Source organism: Corvus brachyrhynchos, unplaced genomic scaffold, assembly GCF_000691975.1.
Source record: "Corvus brachyrhynchos isolate BGI_N302 unplaced genomic scaffold, ASM69197v1 scaffold23, whole genome shotgun sequence".
NCBI classification, from domain to species: domain Eukaryota; kingdom Metazoa; phylum Chordata; class Aves; order Passeriformes; family Corvidae; genus Corvus; species Corvus brachyrhynchos.
This window is the reverse complement of record NW_008238983.1, coordinates 8,068,116-8,081,625: the sequence shown is the minus strand read 5'-3', so window position 1 is coordinate 8,081,625 and position 13,510 is coordinate 8,068,116. Positions and strand designations below refer to the sequence as shown.

General features: G+C 39.1%; 1 long non-coding RNA gene across 1 annotated transcript; it reads right to left on the bottom strand.

Annotated features, from left to right (window-relative positions):
- Positions 1-694: 694 nt before the first annotated feature.
- LOC108447768 lies at positions 695-13,504 on the bottom strand. Its single transcript, XR_001863451.1, has 3 exons — positions 13,327-13,504; positions 12,566-12,726; positions 695-8,460 (listed from the first exon to the last, which is right to left on the bottom strand). It is a non-coding gene; the product is annotated as an uncharacterized LOC108447768 (long non-coding RNA).
- Between the last annotated feature and the right edge of the window lie 6 nt (positions 13,505-13,510).

Below are 13,510 nucleotides of genomic sequence, written 5' to 3'. Positions count from 1 at the left end.
AAAATCATCCTCAGTAAAGTGAATCTGAAACAAACTGGTACTGTGTAAGTGCCAGGGGCCTTTCCAGTCAGTGGCAGAGACAAATTTTCTGTTCAAATCCAGAAGCACACAGTCATGATGATTTTTTTAAAATGCAGTGTTGTAGGCAGCTAAAGTAAGGATGCGTTTATTATTTACTATTTTTAATTTAGCAAGAAGAAGAAACCATACTGAAGCCTCAGTGTTGGGTTTGGATTTTTCCCCAAACTTGAAAATGTGTGTTAAATGAGTTTAACAGAGAAGCTGAAGAAATGTGTATCTTTTATTGCAATGGAGTAAAAAGTGTTGGGTTTTGAATGTCATCTTTTTTAAAAACTGCATCTCAAAAAATGTATGAACCACATTCCATATTTCATTTTAACTCCAAAAGAAATAGTGTCAGTCTTCATTCTTCAGCTCTAACACTGAAATTGCTTCTTGTCTACTTTGTGGCTGCTAAGTTGAAGCTAACTAAAAATTGCTCAGTGTAGTTCTTTTGTAGCTGGTAACTTCACCTGCTTTGGCTCAGGGTGTTGAGTTCAATGTCTAGGAAATAGTTTTCAAATGCAGTTTTAAACTTGTGTAAAGCACAGATTTAAGGCATATGTATGATTTCAAAATAGTTCAGTTGTCCAGAATAAGGATTTGTCCAGTAAAAGCATGGAAAAGACCTACCTTTTTTTTTTTTTTTTTTTTTGGGATTTGGATGTCACTGTTTTTTATACTTCAAGAATATTACAACAGTCCCACCTGTGACCCTTTTATTTTAGTGCCATTACAGCACTAATGTGTTTTGGAGGCTTCATTTTTATGAAAAGCTCCTGATTTTGAAGAAAAGGTAAAGCTGGAATTTTGGTTCCACAGAAGACCTGGTCTCTCCCCTTCTTGTTTTGTGAGGGTTTCAGGGTTCTTGAAGGCCTCCCTGGCAGGAGAGAAACTTTCATTTTGGGCCTGGTTTCGTGAGAGGGAAGGATACAACTCTGTGGTCCCTTGAAATTATTTTGGAGAGGAGCCTGGCATGGCCACTGGGCTGGAGGGGTGCTGCTGCCTCACTAAGTGACATTTGTTCATGTTCACATGCCTTGTGGTGTTAGTCCAACCCTGATTTTGGCCAGGGATGGAGCAGGGAGCCTTGCAGAGGGGTTTTGAGAGCTTTGTCAGAAAATATCCAAGGAGACCCACATGCCTCAGAGGCAGGAGGTGATGTACCTAGGAGAGACAGGAGATAAATGCAGAAAGCTTCTCTCCCTGGGGCTTGGCTGATTTGCATCTCTCTTGATGAACCACAGAGCTCTGGGTCAGCTCTGTGTCAGCCACGGCCGATGAGTGAGGAGGATGGCTGGAACATTGCTGGAAGCTGTGTGTGCTGAACAGCGCTGCTGAGAGGGAAAAATGAAAAAGCATGAAAAAGATAAAATGGGTCTCAGATGCTTTCATCTTCTGACATACCTCAGTTTTGCATAATTCTGAGGTTAAATGCCTTGGGAGGCCAATTAACTAAAATATGTTCCTCTCTAGTGAAGCTTTTGGCCATAGTTCAACGCTTCATTGAAATGGGGAGGCAACTAAGTTGAATGTGCTTGTGCAACTCAAACCTTTCTGTGATTCTGTGGTCTTACAAATGATAAGAATTTTTTAGCTATTTTTTAGATGGTTTCCAAGCATCAGAAAATGCAGTTCAATAAGCTCTGTTCAATTCTTTGATTGTCACACTTGCCCCCAGTGGTGGGTTCCCCCCAGCCAACAGCCACATACCCACACAGCTGCTTGCTCACTCCCACACCAGTGGGATGGGGGCAAAACCAGGAAGAAGAGGATCAAGAAGGCTTTTATGCTATGATAAAGACAGGAAAATCACTTCTCATGCACTCTCATGGGCAAAACAGACTTGAGTTGGGGAATTTACCTTAATTTATTGGCAATTAGCATTAGTAATTAATTACAGATTTAGGTACTGGGAAACTTTAAAAAACACAAATGTCAGAATGCTTAGGGAAAAAACACCCCTCCCCTTTCCCAGGCTCAACATCACTCCAGACTCCTCTCCTTCCCCTTGTTATTACCCCAGGTCATGCTCAGTCCCATCAGTAAGGCAATGAGCAGAGTGGGGGGTGTGCACTCAGAATCTGGTGATTTCTCTCTGTCTCTCACTGCCTTCCTATGCTTCAGTGGGAAGCCTTCACTGGCTGCAGTCTTCCCCTTCTAGGGTGTACCTGCTCTGATGCTGGCTTGGGATAAATAAGCTCTAAAACACTCGGTATGTTACATGTTAATTAACGATTTTATAAACATCTGTTCAGCTTAATGTAGCTTCTATCCATGCTACTGGAAGGGGAAAAAAGGGAAAAAGTAAAATCTATGTTTTTGTTGTCTTCCCTCTTTGCTTCTTTAATGTGGTATCACGTGTCTGTATTTCTACAGGACAGGGATTAGAACAGAGCAAAAGGGTCTGAAGGAAGAGGCTCAGAAGATAAGGAATTGAAATCAATCCTGTAGTGATTCTGGACTTCACACAGGAGATACATGGTATCTCAAGCAATGACCTAAAGGCTGTAGGAGGTATGGAAAAGACATGGCTAGGAGAAGTAAGCAGTTTCATGAAGGAAGACTTAGCAAGTCCATGGATACTTTTTAGTCTGAACTGCCAGTCTATGACTGGAGATGGGAAAATCTTCCAGTGTAATATCCACAGAAAGTGTACTTGCAGTTCCTCTTCCCTGCAGCCTAAAACGTGACACATGAAGAGATCGTGCCTACTGTAACTGAAGCTGCTCTCAGCTGCTCTTGCAACACAGAAGACTTCACCACTGTGAGGGTTCTCCAGAAGAGTAGACGTGTTTCTTGCCTTTCCTGTATTGATGACTTAGGGCTTCCTCTTGTTTGTTGGTTGTGTCCCCACATTTGGCATTTTCACTGCTTCTGTTGCAGCTGCAGCAGGAATGATACAGCCAAGATACGCTTTGGCCACCTTCTGTTGAAGTTCTGAATGAGACAGGAGTGAAACCACATGCTTTTGATTCACAGGCTGTGAAAAGCCCATCATGATCAAATTGGACCACATCTCTGTCTTGAGGGTCCCCAGAGGTATATTTAGGGAAATGCTGACTACCTCATTAGCCTTCTGAGGTTAACTTCGAGCACAGGAGCTTAAGAGTCCTCAGTGATAGACATCTGAATCTCAATACATTTTCAAAGTAAGGAGAAAAGTGGGAGTCAAACTTACAGGCTGAGCAAACCCAAGAAGGTGAATTTCTTCACATCACAACACGTGGTGTGAGCATAACTCAGGAAATCTGCAGATAGAGATATCTGGAATTGAGGCATTCCTTTGAGCTTCCACCAAAGTCACGGGAACACAAGCAAAACTGTTCAGTAGCCACCATAGGTGCTACCCAGTTTAGTAGCACAAGGCATTCATGAGTGTTGGACAAAAGATGTGAGCAGATCATGTTGGTTTGTTTTTTTCCAAGAACCCATGCAAACTACACAAGATTTTAGTTCTGTTCTGGGCAGCTCCAGAAGTGCTGCCTTTCTACATAGAACTGCTCTTTGAATTACTCAAAGGCAGGAAGAAAAGAAAAGGTGTGACAGTTCAAACTGTAGAAATGTTTTTACAGATGTATTTGGTAAAGGGATGAAAGACATTTTTTCAGACTAAGAGTAGTTTAACAAATGGAATTCCCAGCAGCATTAGTCAGAAAAGATAGTTGTAACATCTGGTCCTGCAAGTGTAACTCATCTAGAGCTCCAGAATACTGCACAGAACTAGTATGATACATTTAGGATGAAATTAGGGCTGCTGGAGTTACAGCAGCCAGTAGCCCAGCACTTTGGAAATGCAAGAACAGGGGAAGGAAGGAAGATATATGATTTAAATAAAAAGAAAAGAGAACACCATTTGTGTGGAAAGCTACCAGCCTATTTATCTCATTGCCTTTTTCAAAAAAAAGACATAAACCTGAACAAAATGCCAGCACATTGCATGAAATACTGGTTTTGATGAAGAGTTTATTACATAAATGAATATCAGTATGTTGACTGTACCTTTGTGAGTCACAAATGTGAACTATTAATAGAAAAATACCTGGATATTAACATAGTGGTTTCATGACAGCTATATTTTTGAAGCTGTTAAAAAAAAAGGAATTATAGTGTAGATCATTTTAGTGCCTTACATGGATGTAATTTAGTAACAAAGTAAATGTTTCTTCTGAGATGCTGCCAGCAATTAGAAATTCCCAGTTTCTTGCCAAGCATTAAAACCTGCAGCCTTTGAGTGGAGTCCCTTCTCCTCCTGCACTTCTAATTTCAGTTAAGAGTATACAGCTGAGCCTTTTTTTTTTTTTTTAACAGTTTTTGGGGAAACTGAGGGGGAAAGGGACTGAATTATCTGTACTTTTAAAAACATATGCCTTTTTTCAGCTGTCTGGCTACTTCTACCTGTCAGTGAATCCTGATACACCTTTTTCTGTTTGACTAAAAGGCAAGATAGGATGTATTGATCTTTCGAACAGAACATGATCAAACCACCCTTAATTTTTTCCTGGGTAAACTGAACAGATACCACTCACTCATTTCAAGGTTCATCTTCAGTCTTCTAATCTCTCCCATAATGTGATTATTAATTCCTCCTTCTTGTATTCCAAATATTAGCACAAGGCTTAACATTTGCATCAGTCTTGCAAGAGCACTTTGTAAAGAGAAAATTATAAAAAAGCTCCATTACTGCCTGACATTCCTCTGTCTCTACACCCAACAACTGCAACAAGATCTATCTATTTCCAGAAGTCCAGTTTTTTAGCTGATATGTAAATGAGCATTTTCCACACTCCAAGGCAAAATCTATCCCTACGTGCAAGGTTGGTCTGAGATGCAGAAGACGGGTTTGACAGGCAGTGTTGTCAGCTCATAAGAGGGGTAGGGGAGCACCAAAAACTGACAGTATTTTAGGTCTGGGATACCCCAGAGTCTGTGGCCACTTCTCTATGCACATGTCTGGCTGCAAACCATCAGGGACTATGGCTTTTCTTAAGCCTGACAGCAGCATATATGCAGCCAGCTTATGTCTTGGTGTGTTTTGTGTCTCCAGATGATGTGTGTTACCATAGGACCTTTCATGTAAATATCTGCAGAAATTTGGACTGGGTAAATTAAGGTCAGCTAAAGACCACCACATTTGCATGTCCTTGATGTGATAGCACAAATCGGGACCATCAATGTTGTTTAGCTTATTCTATGATCTAAGCAAGAGGATCACAGATTAGGTTTGGATCTGGGTTTTTATGATTGATTGATTGATTCCAATAAAGATAGAAATAAACCTTAGATAGAAAAATTATCTGACACTGGTAGTCAAAAAGAAATATCTGAAAATTCAGAGAGACAAATGAAGAACCCAGAGGTAAAAAACCCCATCAAAACCAAACACACACACACACACACACAAATACCCCCAAACCCCAAAATCAACAAACATCAGAAGAATAATGCAGAAAACAACAACAGGTTAGTTTTTTATTGCTAGAATAGAGAATCACCACAGATGACTAGTTTTCCCAAAGGCAAAGGGAAACAGAAGCCCACTATTATTGTACCCCTCATCCTAAGCATAAAAAATGTACCATGACAAGGGATGGAAAGGATTTGCTCCAATGTTAGAGAACTACCACCATTTTTTATGTCTGTGCATTCCCTACATTTCAAATGCTGCAGGCTCCTGGACCGCTACAATGTTGAAGCTCAGTCTGGTGAATCATTCTCAAATTACAAGTAGACTCCTTACTTGGAAGATTTAACAAAGTAATAAAAATCTTTTAATTGGAAAAGCTTCTCAGCAAGTGTACAGATCAAAAAGTTTTCCAAGTTGTTCTACAAGACCCTACAAGTCTTGCTCCAGAGCAATTTGTCGATACTGAACACTGTAGATGTGAGGTGAGGATACTCCTGTGACCAGACTGAACTCCTTGTTGTGAGCTGGTGTTCAGCAAGAAGCAGGTGGTTAAGACCTAAGAACAGATGATCCAATAAGAGCATCCAAGTCTGACAGCTCCAAATGTTTGCGGATGATGTCAGAAAACAAATGGCAGAAACATCCTGAAGCTTCTTCCTTTCATAAAGTTATTCTACCTGAACAGGCTTTGGACATTTGTCTCAGAAGGTACTAGAAATATCAGCTGCATATAGACATAGGGAATTTGTCTGTAGAAATTGTTCACACATTTAGTCACATGATATACAAACATCCAAAGTGAAGACCTCATGCAAAAGTACCCGTGGAACCAGAATACTTCTATTATTTTTATTACTTTTTATTATTTTGACATAATAATTTCTTTTGTTTGATGTAGCTTATCCCAATAACCCAACAGCTTTTAAATTAAACCTGTCTCATAGGAAATGTTTCCTTATTATTTGGGCATGATAGCTGCCTCTCTTCTCTCCATAGAAGTTCGCAACAACTTCTAAAGCTAAAGTGAGGGAGGGGACAGGGTACAATAACTATTTGCTAGGTAGATATATATGCTCAAAGAATCATTGTCTTCTAGATGAGATAATAAGCCCAGAATCCTGTAGTTGCAAAAACAAAAACAAAACCAAACAAAAAACCAAAACAAGCAAACAACAACAAAACAACAGAAAAAGCATTACTCTTTGAGATAGAATTATGGAAGGTTTTGGTTTTATGTGGAGAATGATAAGGCCTGCAGAAAATTAGGAACAAGTGAGTTTCACTGTCCACAGCAAATTGTGTCTATAAATAAAATCTATTCAGCCACTACATGAATACCCCGGAGCAGAACAATACAATATAGTTCATGTAAAGGACCTCAAGGTATTTCTGGGCTATCATTGCCTTTATGCTTGATCTCTTGGCAGTTTAACGACAGAACTGGAGGAAAATTTTCCCTTTAAAGACAACAGTAAGATTAATTTACCAGCTTCCTCAGTACAGGATGAAGAGCTCCAGAAAAACAAAACATAAATATTATGTCTTGGCTTCTGTTGTGCTGAGTTTCCAGAAGATTCACTTCTTAGACAGGTTCCCCATTCAGAGGGAGAGAAGACTTAAGGACTTTTCCCATCATAAAAGCTCCAAAATCAAGCAGGCCATTATGCTTCAGATCCAGCCACCAAGTGGATCAGAATTGGGTAAGGCCATCATGTTTCCAGTACTGTTATGCTCCTTTCCATACTCAGTAATATGAGCTGTATGTACTTTTTTAAAGTTTTATTTCTAAAAATTTTTTTAAGGAAGTGAGCTGCTGCCCAGAGACTTAATCCTAGTGCTACAGCCTTCCAAAGGATCTCTCCTTTAGGGGTCTCTCTGCTCTTTTCTAGTTCAATATATCTTATGGATCAGTTCAGACCTCCTATTGATATTTTAACTGAAGATTTTGTGTATGTATTGAGAAGGTTTAAGAACAGTACCACAGTAAAGAGTTTATGCTGTGGCTGAGGCTGAACGTCTCCTTCTTGGTGGAAGCCAGTGTATGTTGCCAGCTGCACTCTGAGAAGGCTTATACCATCCCCCAAACCAATCCAAGTGCCACAGCTGGCAGAGGGGTAATGGATGAGAGCTTCAGTAGCCTGGTCTTCCCTGTTGAGGAAGGCTGGTGCAAGGTCAAGCTGGAAATGGAGAGCTGCTTCTCATCAGGGAACAAGGACCAAAGGCAGCTGACAGGAGCTACCATCAACAAGTGGGGGTCTGAGGAGCTGGTCAGCTGGAGAGTAGCTGCACAGCAGGCATAAACACATTCCTTGTTCCAAGCAGGTATGTGCAAGGGCAGCCACATCCAAGCAGCTCCAAAGGCTTATTCATTAGGTAGACTTATGAGCATCAGCTGAGACGGATTTGTTCCAAATGAATGGATTGAGTTCACTTGATTAATGAACTGAAAAAGATCTTGAGGCTGATCTATTGACTTACTAGAGCAAAATACCACTTCTTTTCTCTTTTAGAAAACAGTAACATGGTCAAATGAATTTGAGCACTGTAATAAAAAACCCTTAGCTTCTTGATTTTTGATACTAAAATACAATTTTTATCATGGTGCTGGTGTACTCTTTGGGATGTTTCATTAGTTCAGTAACCCAGCTTAATGTTGCTTCTCTCAGTGTGTTGACCTTAATGGCATGCTACCTTATGAAGTACATCTGACTGCAAAAGACACCTCTCATTAGATTTTCAGCCAGGCTTTCCAACTGTATAGCTGATGAGAGTGGTCTCTCTGTGCTCTTCACTGTGTGCAGATGAACTTTTATCACATGACCTGGCAAATGTGATGGATGCAGACATGTCAGAGTCCCCGGGCAGAATGTGACAACTCACCACTTGACTGCACCTTGATCTCTTCTCCAGTCAGGCCATATGGTGGGTTTGCTTCTTACATTTCGTCTTTCATCTTCTTTGTTACTCTCAGGAGGTCGGGCAGGTTCATGACCCTAAAAATGCAAGCGACTTTTGCAGATTCAATGTGAAAAACAGAGCAGTAACTCTAATTCTAAACTTTCTCTTTAAGCTTAAATGAAAATGAATTTTCAATCAATCAGTAAAGGAAATACATGCTTGATACTATGGGTGGAGAAGATAAGCCAACCCTCATTTGTATGTTTCGTAAATTTCTGTCTCATAAAGCTGCTAGAATTTTGCATTTAGTATCACTATTTGGCTTCTTCAGACTATATATCCTCTATCCGTTTTTTTTTGTTTTGTTTTTTAATGCAGAAACTGTAGAGGGAAAAAGGTATGAAATACACAAAGTGTTTAGGCAGGTTTAGTTAACTGATTGAGCCACTTAAGGGTGTTCTTTGTCTGGGCAACAGTCAGGACATTCTGCTGGCTTACTCTGACATAACAATTGCTGAGAATGTTGGTTTACTGAGAGCACTCTAAAACAAACTTTCTGTAATTATTTTTCAATTGGAGGACATGAGGTACTCTTAGTTTAATAATGAAGAAAATAGCTACATCATACTGTAACTTCTTTTAATAAATATTTTTATCAAATTCATAGACAATTTGTCCATTTTAATAATGTTTTTCAATTTGTTTTCACATTTTCAAATGTGCAAATGAAGCTTGTTAAAAAGAAGTGAAGCAGATTTTCAAAGGTGCCTTTTTTTCTTTTTGTGAAAGCTTGTAACTTTAATTGTTTAGACTGGTGCATGTGAAAAAATAATGACAGGTTTTTAACTTGCAAACAGCCACAATTTTTAGCAGTGATGTATAGGTTACATTGATATGACTCACACATTCTCCATTTTCTGTTTGAGGGACTGAAAAAAACCCACTCCCTGCACCAAAGCCACAACCTACATATTTTTCTCAGTCATTTAAAAAAGGAACACAGGGTGCTGGAAACACCCTTCTGCTTGCTGGACAGCAGCATGCCAATTTAGAGCTCACTCTAGGGAAATATAAAACTGGAAACTATAAAAGTGGAAAGCAGCACCTCTATATACCTGTCTTTATGTACCAGGGAGGAGACATATCTTCTTAGGAATACATCTCCAAAAGCTCTAACAAATTCAGGGATGCTAGAGGAAAGCACACATGGGTAATACATAATTATGGAAGTATATAAATGGATACTGTATTGCCCATTTGACTCTTACTGGTGGGTTTTCCCCATCTATTTTTCTTCTGAACAGTATTCCTCTACAGTCACAAGAACTGATTGCCCAAAGGTTTCTAACCATACTCCTGAAAAATGTGGAGCCATTTTCAAGTAGTGCACTGTAATTAGTTTAGCAAAGAAAATAACAACTACTGGCAAGCATCAAGATGCATTAAATAAGGAAAAAAGAATAAAAATATATTTTCATGGGGTTTGATGGGTTCTTTTTGTATCAAAATCTCAGCCGCTAGTGTCCTTTACCAGAAAGTACCAAGTACAGAAATATTTCAGACTTACAAAATATGATCTCCTGTATTGCACTGAATGTCTTCGTTGTGTCTTTTCATGAACTTTCTTAGTTAGTTTGATAGTCGTACCTTACACTTAATAAATAGGGAACTTACAGTAGGAAGTAAACTCTGCTGAACCCATTCCAGGTGACACCAGCAAGCCAGAGATGTGTTCTTGCAAAACTATGAGTTATTCTTATAACACAGAATTGCATTAGACTAGAAGTAGTGCTTGCTGATCTTCTTCATTCGGATTTACATAATTGTGGTGTTGATCTTAGTACCTTGGGGTTGAGAACTGAAATCTCAATTTTATTTTCAGCTAGGAGGCTGAATCTCACCTCTCCCATAGGTACAGGAGCTATCCAGACACTCCACTGGAAATTATGACAACAGAAGAACTAGATTTCTAAGTGAAATAGTCTGAGCTACTAACAGATCACATACAGGACAACAGGCATGCATTTTGGTTTTTACCGTAGACTTTAGTTACACTTAGTTCACTGCCTACTTTGAAGATACAAGTTTGAAAACACAAGTTTTAGGTGTTTTGGAAATAATAAAAATACTTGGGCTTACATGTCTAAATTCTGCTTAAGCCCCATTCTCAAAAAAAAATCTTAAATAACAACATGACTATTTTAATATCTTCAAGAGAAGCAAACAGCTGCTCTTTTTTTTTTCTGTATAGAGAAGTCTGCCTTGCTTGATCTTAACATACAGTGACTTTTTAATGAATAAGTCAACATTGTTCTCTCAAACTAACTTCAGAAACTCAACAGAATCCTGTGGAAAATCTTATGATCCGTAATTTCTGTATTTTTCTAATTTGTTCACATACATTTATTATTTACCAAGACTGAAAAGCAAGATTCTATCTCTGCCCTGAAGACTTTGAAACGGACAACTGGCTCTGTTGGAAAATACAGCACTGTCAATGGATATGGCTGATCATGTAGGGGCCAAGCTCTAAATGAAAGTAAATATGACTAACATTCTCCACCATCCATGCAAAACACTAGAAGCAGCTGTGTGCAAAAAAAGAAAGCACTGCATAGTTGTTTTATCTAATGCATTGAATAGTTTAGGTAAATCTGTTGCTCAGAAATGTTACATAATTTGAGCAAATGAGACTTTTTTTTTTTTTAAATAAGTATACCTATTAGAATGGAACTGAGTACACAAATCACAAAGGGGTCTGTTTGTTTTGAGGGGTCTGTTTGTTTAAAAATGGATCATCTCAGAAAAAAGAAGTGTTCATCACTTCCACAGTCTTTAGAAAGCAAAATTCAAGACTTTATGCTGAATTCCTTTTCAACTTGGTAGTACTTTTAACACAAACGAAAAAGATGTTTTGCTTTGTTTAGCCTGCATTATTCTAGACATATTTGTATAAACACTGCACTTTCATTATCTCAGTTTCTTTTCCTTTAGTGTTAAATCGTTTTGCGTCGTTGCATGTCCTTAAACAGCTACTGCCTTCAGTCCCTAAGACACTGGTTCTTGTTTGCAAGCTGAAACTATTCGTGGAATTTCTGCAACCTGGAAGGCAATGACTAACACACAACTCTTTTGCCACACTCTATCTTGGGAAATGTGCCACAGAACTTATTGAATATTTCCAGATATTTTATATCTGACGTATCTACTACATATCAACACTAGACGCACAAATACCCCTTGCTGAGAAAATAAGTGTCAAATATGCTTGCAATATATTGTTTACAAGAGGCAGAGAGAAACCCTATTTTTAGAAGTAGTTTACATAAAGGCAAAACTGATGAATATTCCCTTGAATAACCTTTATCAATTGAACAGTGGCATATATCCAATTTGAAGATTATGAATTTTTTCCCCAGTTTTTCTTGAGGGCAGAGAGAGCGGAGAGAGTGGACTTTTCTGTTAAATTTGTTTATTCAGCTGATGACGTCTGGGATACTTCATTCCAGTTAATTCAAAAACAAAGTTTCATCAGGAAAATACCTTCTTTGGGTTTTTAGTTTTGGTCTTTTTGTGATGCAGAGAGAAAAACACTTAATCCTGTGATTGACATAAGCCCCATCTGTAAGCAGCTAAATACCAAATGACAGAGACTGCACCCCTTCTTTCAAGTTCACAAGGCAAACACTACTGTAGTGCAGCCCAAAATAGGACATCATGGCATAGTTTTCATCTAATACTTCTCAAGAAAGGAAGTAAATACAATTTGCTGTACAGGAACTTTCTGTTACAAGGAAACAGTTCCAAACAGAACATACACAGAATTTGCAAATTTCATTTCATAACTCAGGTACAGTTCAACTACTTTGCAGGGTCATTTTGCAACGCTCTATTTTGCTCATCACGATGAAATAGGTCTAGGTTGCTGCTTCACCTATTCTGCTCTGCACTTCTCTCAAGGATTGTGAAATGGTCAGCCAAAACATCTCTGCCTTAAAGTTTTCAAAAAAACCCTAACAAATAAAGTATCTAATCTTAAAAAGGAGGCAACTGTAATGGCTCTTAAATGCTACTAAATCTAAATTATTTGAATGATGGCAACATGGGAAACAGCTGGGTATACTTCAAGTGGACTAGCTGCTTGATAGGGAGTAATTCTGAAGTGACCCGTGGGAAACAAGAATGCATTTTGAGACAAACCTGTCAGTCAAACAGCTGTTCAAACGAAGAGATTTTTCAAAGGACATGTCATTGTCAAGAGCAATCCAACATGAATTTGATCCACAAGAAGAGCAGCGATTAAAAGAGACCTAAGGTAATGGATTTTTTTCTGCTCAAACATTCATGATACTTCCACATGTCTAGAGCATAAAAGAAAACAAAAAGGCTTGTTTACAAAAATGTCGGGTTTATATTAAGTTTCATGACGTTGCAAATTACTTATCATTGCCATTTTAACCTTTTAGAGGTTTTACTACCTGAACTCCACCTTTAAAATGTTCTCCCAATATTGTTTGATACTCTAAAGACATGTTAGTTCGAATACCTTTGCTGACAAGTTTATTTGTAGTAATTTGCCTCCAGTCTCAGCATCACTTGCCATACTCAGAGAAAGCATATTCTTACGAGACAAATTTCAAAAAGAAGACAAATACTTCTTCATTTTCAGGCTAAATTTCAATGTGAAGACCCCCCTCCCCCCAAAACGCCCAAACTGCAGTGGACTTTTTCTCACACAGCACAGATTCTACAGATTTCCGACTTTTTACTCTGAGTTTTTGGGTTTTTTTTAAATAATGGGTATGTTTCAGTAGCATGTAATTTTTACTCTCCGTGAGCGTTTCTCTCCTGCCTAGAGTTTCACAAAGGTGTATCAAAATGTGGTGATGCGTTTTCTTGCTCCCAGAAGAGCGACTTCCAGCCTCTGACGAGCTCTGTACGAGCTCCACACACACACATACCCTGCATCCTACGAGCACTTCCTTTTACACGGAGCGTCTGGCAGCCGGAAAGCAACTCTTATTTCCGCCCTCTCCTCTGTTTACGAGAACTTACTGCTGCCTTCCAGCTTGGGGGGGTTTCACTTCACCGCTTTCCCTCCCGCGCACCCGGTGCCGCGTCCCGCCCGCGGGGCTGAGGGCGCCG